The sequence below is a fragment of the Neltuma alba genome, unplaced genomic scaffold (assembly GCF_004799145.2).
Source record: "Neltuma alba isolate B1F8T4 unplaced genomic scaffold, ASM479914v2 tig00003310_pilon, whole genome shotgun sequence".
NCBI classification, from domain to species: Eukaryota; Viridiplantae; Streptophyta; class Magnoliopsida; order Fabales; family Fabaceae; genus Neltuma; species Neltuma alba.
In genome coordinates this window covers 26,417-34,291 of record NW_021633229.1, presented here as the reverse complement: position 1 = coordinate 34,291, position 7,875 = coordinate 26,417, and the positions used below count along the sequence as shown (strand labels likewise).

The following is a 7,875-nucleotide window of genomic DNA, read 5'->3' as shown; positions in this document are numbered from 1 at the left end:
TTCGACGCATATAAGCTAGGATCCAACGAAGGTAAACCTTCTAATGCTCCTTCTATCCTCTTTCTCGGCATTAGAATACTACTTGGAGAGTTAAGAGTGACCGTTTGTTGTTAAGGGGAAGGGCGAAACATCGACAGATTTAAGAGACGGTTTATAGGAGTAGAACAAAGCTTAAATAGGAATTTTGTGATGCGTATGCGGTTGTTCTGTTTTGACTTTTGATTGCCGAGACTGAGAATCTCTTGTTTCTTCTCTATTATATTGACTATCATAAAAAGGAGTTCTTGAATTTAGATGACCGATTTTGTGTTTAGATAAGAATGGCATAAAATAATCGCATGCTAGTGTATGTGTGCGTGTATGGTTTCGATTTAATGCTTGGGACTGTGAGGTTTGAATTCTGAAATTTAAGAGCTGGAATAAGTTTATTCATTGATGTTTAAAGGAATGTTAATCAAATCTTATATAAATATATGTATGTATGTCATTTGTTGCCACTGCCAAGCTTACAGCTTCTTGTTCGAAGGAAATATGTTCATTCCTCTTGAGAATGGTATGAAAATGAGTACAATTGGTAATATGGGAACATAAGCTTGTTAGATTCCAGCTGTTTTGACTAAAAGCTAGTTCAGATTGTTGTTGAAAGCTATATGTACAGAACCTGCTATTTAATACGCTTAAGTAAAGGAGTATATGGATTATTAAATACACTTTCTGGGTCTGAGAAATAGGAGATGCCCAAGTTTGAAAAGAAATAATATTTCGAAATTGATTAGTGAAAGTAAATGGCAGAATGGTTATAATGAAAGGATTGAAATTGCTGTGATTAAAATTTTATTGCAGCAATGAAAGAAGAGCATTTTAAATTAAATGTCCCTAAGTTGCTCAAATATGCATAAATATATATAACTGTGTGTGTTGCTGTGTTATGTTAGAGAACTACTTTGGATGTTAGATGATTATTAATGAGCACAATAGCATCTAAAAGCTAATAGTTATGTATTATATATGATTGGCGTACCGTGTAGAGATGAATGGAATGAAATCTGGAATGTGAAGAATGATTTTAATTCTAGAAATTTCCAGAATAAAGCACAAGGTTGTCCAAAGTTTTAAGGACAAAACCAAGTTTGTGGAAGCTGAATTCATTTTGTGTGTGTTGATTGTTGTTGCTGAAATGCTTTTAAAAGAAGCTACTTTTAGTTAAATCAATGGCTCAAAGTGAATAGAAGGAGTTGCTGTCCGAAAATGTTTGAAGTGTTTTTGTTTTAATAATGTGTCGTGTTTTAAGCTATTTTGATAATGGGAAAATAGCTACCACTGAAACTGTGACCATAAAGCTTGCTATTTGATTCTTTGCTGAATGATTGATTGCATTAAATGCTGAAAATATGCTTATAACTAAATGAAAAGAAATGATGTTTTGAATGTCATATCAATTAGTCATGCTAGAATTTTGAAATGTGGGATTGATTTAAAGCTTATTAAGTAAAGTTTCAAAGAGTTATAGAACGAATTTGAATGGCATTACTTAAATTCTATAATGATTTTATGCTTTGTTAATGTTCTGAAGTTGAAAACTTGCTCGAATCTTATTATTTTAACTAAATCATAATGAACTAAGAAGCAAGAGGAAGGCAAGAAAAAGGGGAGGTAGAGACCTTTGAAATATAAAGATTAAATATGGGAATTTGTGTAAGATGACCAATCACCTTATGGGAGGAGAGCACGCATGCACGTAATGTTAGGATTTGATTGGCCACGCCCGCGCCTGTGCCTACACACATAGCGCGAGCGCATAATGTTAGGATTTGATTGCTAGCCTGCCGTACGAAGAAGAAACTAAGTGAGGTACCAGCATAGGGGAGCAAGCGAAAAGTAGCTTCAATCATTATTTTGTATGTTTTGTTTTGGTTGCATGTCTGTTTGTGCTATAGTGTTATAGTTAAGCATGAGAACATGCAAATTGCCTTACCAGTTATTGCTATGGTCATGTGCATGTTTCGCTATCCAGTATAAGCGTATTTAACAGTTAATCAGTTAGCAGCTGCACAATTATTCAGTTAATCAGATAGCAGCTACACAGTTATTCAGTTAATCAGTTAGCAGCTGCACAGTTATTCACTTATTCAATTACTTAGTTATGCGCAACAGTTATATGAGATTCAGTTCTATGATAGCGAATATGCTTCAGTTGATTATTTAGTTTAGTTTAGTTTTTTTGTAAGGTATTGTTCTCCATGACTTGTTTTGCATGCTCAGTTTTATACCATACATAATATATGAAATATGATTACTGTTACTAGGATTCTTGGAATCTCACCCCTCTTTTCTATGTAACCATAAGGCCCAGTAGATCCAAGAGGAATAAGAAGTTGGTGGGAGTGTAGCTAAGGTGGAAGAGAAGAAGAAATTAGTTTATTAGTAAATCAATGAGAAAAATTAATATGTTGTGTTTATATTCCCTTTCGTAACATTTTATGTGTTTATATTTTGCCCTATTTGTGAAGCATGTAAATTGTACTGTTATAATTATATGTACCTCCATAAGGAAGAGTAGTTGGGGCTAGTTCTTGTATAGTTGGGGGTTTAGTGTGTATATATAGTTATTGCTAACAGATAGTTTGAGAGCGAATTTGAGTCTCATTTTATAGCATAAAGCTTTTACAAAAATGAAGATTGAATTCAAAGTTAGATAAAAAGTTTTAAAAATTTTACCTTTTGGAGTAAAGTTGTAACTGTTGTTAATAAATGAAGATTGAATTCAAAGTTAGGTTCTTAGAGTTAGGTATTACACAAATCCTTGCCCATGTAAATTTTTGTTCTTCGTTCTCAACTTTGCACCCTGTAAGATGGCCTCCCCAGTCCAGTCCCCAATCCCTCCGTATATGTTCAACAATTAATGGAAGGAACCCACACAGATACATGAAAAGTAGAAAAAGCTTTAACACTCAATAATACACATATTGGAACTGTTATAAACTCAGATTTTAGGCACCGATACAAGGCCAATTTCCCATAATAATGAACTGGCCTATATCCATATCTATTGAGAATTCTTCACAAAGGTTAAGTAATAACTCTTTGCTTCAGTGGATATTTTAATTGCCCAAGTTCTAATATGAGAATATTTGACAGCAATTATTTTTCAAAAATTGAAGAAAATAAAAATAAAACGATAGAAAAACGTTGCTGAGTGGTTCAAAATTGAAATGGTTATTAGGGGAAAAAAGGGTTATGCAAAACTTGATTCTCACAAACATACACTTCGAAGAGATACAAACTCAGACAATGCAACCATATTTAAGTTTCCAGGTAAACAAAAGGCTTAAAAAACAAAATTAACTAAATGAAAGCGAATAAACAATATCACATGTTTTTAGTCAAATAACATTCATATTACCAAAAGATACAGAAGATTCTTAGATGGTTGAAGTTCGCTTGTTGGGAATTATTACATATAAGAAGGGGGTGTTTGGCAAACCATAAAAATGCTTTTAAAAAGCACTTTTCTGCAAATCGAGACAAACTTCTCTATATATATGCTTCGTATACCATAAAATCACATTTAAAATCATAATTTCATTTCCACCCAAACATCCCTTAAGCTGAGATCACATGAAAGGGAAAATGAGGGAATAACTTTAAATCCTCTCAATTGCTTAAGTGGAGATAGGAAGAATCGAACCCATGTGGAATAGGTTGCACCAACTTCAACTTCTCTCCTTGCTTACCTGAACTACTAATGAGTAATTGAAAGGAAATCAATTCTGACTTGAACTAGCATTAGTCCAAGTCTGAAATTGTAACTTGGAAAATCCAATTCATTCAGAATTGTCCCTTTGTAGACGAGTGCCCTGAATTGGATGAATATTGTGAGGACTTAGTATATGACCTACTATTGGTTGAAGGCCTGGGTCATTGGTTGCAGAAGAACTAGCATATGCAGATGAATAAATTGAAGAACCAATATCAGAAAAACATGGAGCAACATATGTTGGTTTAGGCATTGTTGGTGGGAGAGTAGGCAGTGAAGCTTCAAAGTTAAGTACCTGAAGTGCTTTTCTAATTGTAGGCCTCATAGTATAATCTGGGTGAGCACACGATAGCCCAAGAATCATTAACCTTTCAAGTTCTTGCTCATCAAAATCTCCATCAAACCTTTATCGGCTGCTTCAAGAAGCTCACCTTTCCCATAGAGTTCCCATACCCATTCCACCATCATGACTTGGTCATTAGGAGCATAGTGGTCAATGGCTTTCTCCCACAAGCTATTTCTAGAGCAACAATTCCAAAACTGTATATATCAGACTTCCTTATTGCCTTGCTTATGGTTGCACATTCAGGAGCCATGTACCCTTTTGTTCCTGCAACAATTGTTGTTTCTGACCCCTTTTCATGTTCTACAAGCCTCGCTAACCCAAAATCTCCAAGCTTTGTATCAAAATTCGAATCTAACATAATGTTGCTTGATTTTATGTCCCTATGAACCACACATCGCTCCCACTCTTCATGAAGGTATAGTACTGCTGAGGCTAAGCCTTTAGCAATATTGTATCTGGCTGGCCATGTCAAAAGGTTTCTGCTTCGATATAGATGATACTCTAAGCTTCCACTTGGCATGAACTCATAAGTAGAAAATCATTCTTCTCGTGGCACCACCCTATGAGTTGCACCAAATTCTTGTGTCTCAGTTGACTGATGATCTTTACTTCAGAGGCATACTCCTTAACTCCTTGTCTAGATTCATGGGAAACCTTCTTTACTGCAACATAAGAATTCAAGTCTCCGATAAATCCTTTGTAGACCCCACCAAAACCTCCTTCTCCGAGTTTATGTTCCTCTGCGAAGTTATTTGTGGCTCTGACAAGTTCATTATAGGAAAACTTCTTTGGTCCAACACATTCAAAATCTTTGGCCAAGGAAAGATCCAAGCGATCACGTCTTTTCACCCTACAATTTGACCTCCATACCAGAAACAAAGCTATGCACAACCCAACAATAACTACAACTGTTCCGATGCTCACTCCAATGACCAAACGCTTATTATTGCTTTTACTCCTTTGCACCACTCCCAGCATTTCAAGACTTGAATTAAAGGACCAGGAGCACAGTGTATGTAACTCAAACAGTAATCCTGTGGCTGAAGAGATTCCAAATTGAACTTCTTCTGGTAGGTAGTCTCTCAAATCGATCTGATGGGAATAATTTTGTCTGATTTTGACATTATCCTTGTATCCTGTGAACATGACGCTTAACTGGAATTAATGAGCTAGAGTCGTAGGTAATCTCAGCATCATACTTTCTACCATCATTCATAGTGTACCATTGTGTTCTATAATTAGTCTGCATTGTTTTTACAAGGATTCCCACATGATCATAGGGTGGATCACCCACATCCGTATTGGAAAAGGTGTCAAATTCTACTGCTACGAATGGATGCTCGTCGAGATAATTTTGATCCTGCATCTGTGCGCGACTTACAAGACCAATACCTGTGCCATCCGGGGGAGATGGAAACGGAAATCCAGGCTCTGCCAAGAAGAATGTGATGCCATCTCCTTTTCCATCACGAGTTTCATTTAGTACATTGATGATGAAGGTGAAACGAGTAGTGAAGTTTGCAAGTGTTCTTGTCTCATTGTCCCAAAGTTGCAATGAGTTGTTGTATGCTACTCTCCCGGCACTGTCTTTCTTGTACCTGAGTCAGGAATCAGATTGTTAGATTCATAACAAATTTATACATAGGCATTTTTATTTATTATATATGTCTTCCACCTTAGTTGAACTGTAGAGATCGAGATAACATTAAGTTATATGACTACGAAGCGTGTGCCAGGGAAATGACACCAAAATCCATCATTCGAGTAAACTGAGCTTATACGTACGTTTTGACCTTGTGTTGCTGGTCATTAGCTAGTCTTTGCATGCATCATCTTTTGATGAAGTTGTGTGGCTTAGATGGCTAGATAATTAATATGTAGAGGTCTAAAAAAATAGTTAAATTATTTGTTAAGAGTATGTGTTGGTTTTTATAATATATCCTCGTTAATTATCTATACTGGAACCGTTAACATGTACAATCAATGTAAATAATTTGGAAAATAAAATGGACTAAGTTCTTATATTTAGCACTAAAATATGACCCATAACTAACTTTTATATGTAGGACTGAAGGAACTTTGACTACCTATTTTTTTAAGGATAAATATGCATATAGTATCGTGATCTTATTTCTCATATGAATCTAGCACCATAATTTTATTTTTCTGGTGTATCTAGCATCTTGATTTTATTTTTTTATGCACTTAAAAAATAAGATTAGAGTATTCGATGGAATTTTGCCCTTTTAACTCTCTGTTCTCCATAATTAACCATCTACTATTTAATACCATCAACTAATCAAAATTTAAGTTTTTAGATCGCCACATATGGTTTGCTTTCTTTAAGTAATTTATTTCACTCCCAAGGCTTGGACTTGAAAATTATCTGAAAAAAAATCAAGTATGATTGATTTATCTTTTTATTTCATGACAATTACAAATAAATAATGCATAATTAATATATAAGATTCACTTTAATAGTGGATTCCATCTAAATACTAATTCCAATTCTAAATATAAGATTTCAATTCATTTTGTTTTTCAAATTTACAATGTTTTTTTTTTAAATATTTCTGTCGATTTTAAGTGGTTTTCACTGAAGAGTAGTTCTAATGTACACAATTAAATATGATACTTTAAAAAAAGTCAACATACATTTGTTATAAATAACTAATGTAACTAATTTTTTTAATTTTTTTAAATTAGTTAGGACCAAATGTCATATATGAAGAGATATTTCTCACTACGGAACTTGTAAGCCAATAATTACATTTGAATACCTCAAAGTAGTGAAATCCAATGCAATCACCAAGATCCTTGGCTTAAGTTCTTACCCAAGAAAATATATCACATGCATTTCGCCTGCCTACCGACCTGCGGCCGCCTGCTGTCCACTAAAAAGGTCAAGAACCTGAATGCAATAACCATTTGGTCATCGTCGGAGACCTGCAAGCAGTGGGGTCACTTTTGGTTTTCCCCTTTTTTTTCGTGTTTTTAAAAGTCATTAACCTATTTTAAAATAATTTAGTTCAAGTAAAATAGTTGAATTCTCAAGCCAAGTTGGTGTTTTTTATTAATTCGAACTACTCCTCCCGTTCTATTTCCCCAACCAAACACGGTGACTTCTTCCCTCCCTTCCCTTTCCCCACAAAAACCCTGAACCAAACAAACAGTAAAGGAAGGCTAGGAAATGAGAGAATTGCGAGATTGATGTAAATTTTAATTGTAGACTTGACTTGAAAATAATCATGTAAATTTCGTAGTTAAGTATTGGTTAAAATGACTTTTCTTGGTCAGCATGATTGATTCTTTTTTCTATCATTTCCTCCAGCATGGATCAAGTCTGATCTTGTAAAAAAATTTTTGGCAATCAATTCTTCTAGGATATGTTAATGAAGCCTGTAGAATCATTTGTATTTTAAATGCTATTTGGCAAAAGCGAAATGTAATCCTACATGAGGGGAAGAAAATATCTTTGATAGCTACTATCAAGAGAAATAGGGCACACACTCTCTAAGTTGGTTTTTTCTCCTCATACTGATGTTAATAGTTGCCAATCCCCTGTGCAATCTTTCTTGGGTTACAACTTCCCCAGCAATGAAGGTTGGGATATCATTCTCTATGTCAAGACACAGAGGATCACTCATTGTCATGGAATTATCTTCTTCAATGGATTATCTTTACAAGAATTTTTATGGAGAAGCAGAAATTACAAGAGTCAGATCTTTCTTTAACTATACCTAAGAGGTTTCCTTCTCTAGATTCAAAATTC

The 7,875-nt window shown here is 34.6% G+C and overlaps 1 pseudogene; it reads right to left on the bottom strand.

The window, feature by feature from the left end:
• Positions 1-3,824: 3,824 nt before the first annotated feature.
• On the bottom strand, positions 3,825-7,750 carry LOC114741179 (L-type lectin-domain containing receptor kinase IX.1-like; annotated as a pseudogene).
• Between the last annotated feature and the right edge of the window lie 125 nt (positions 7,751-7,875).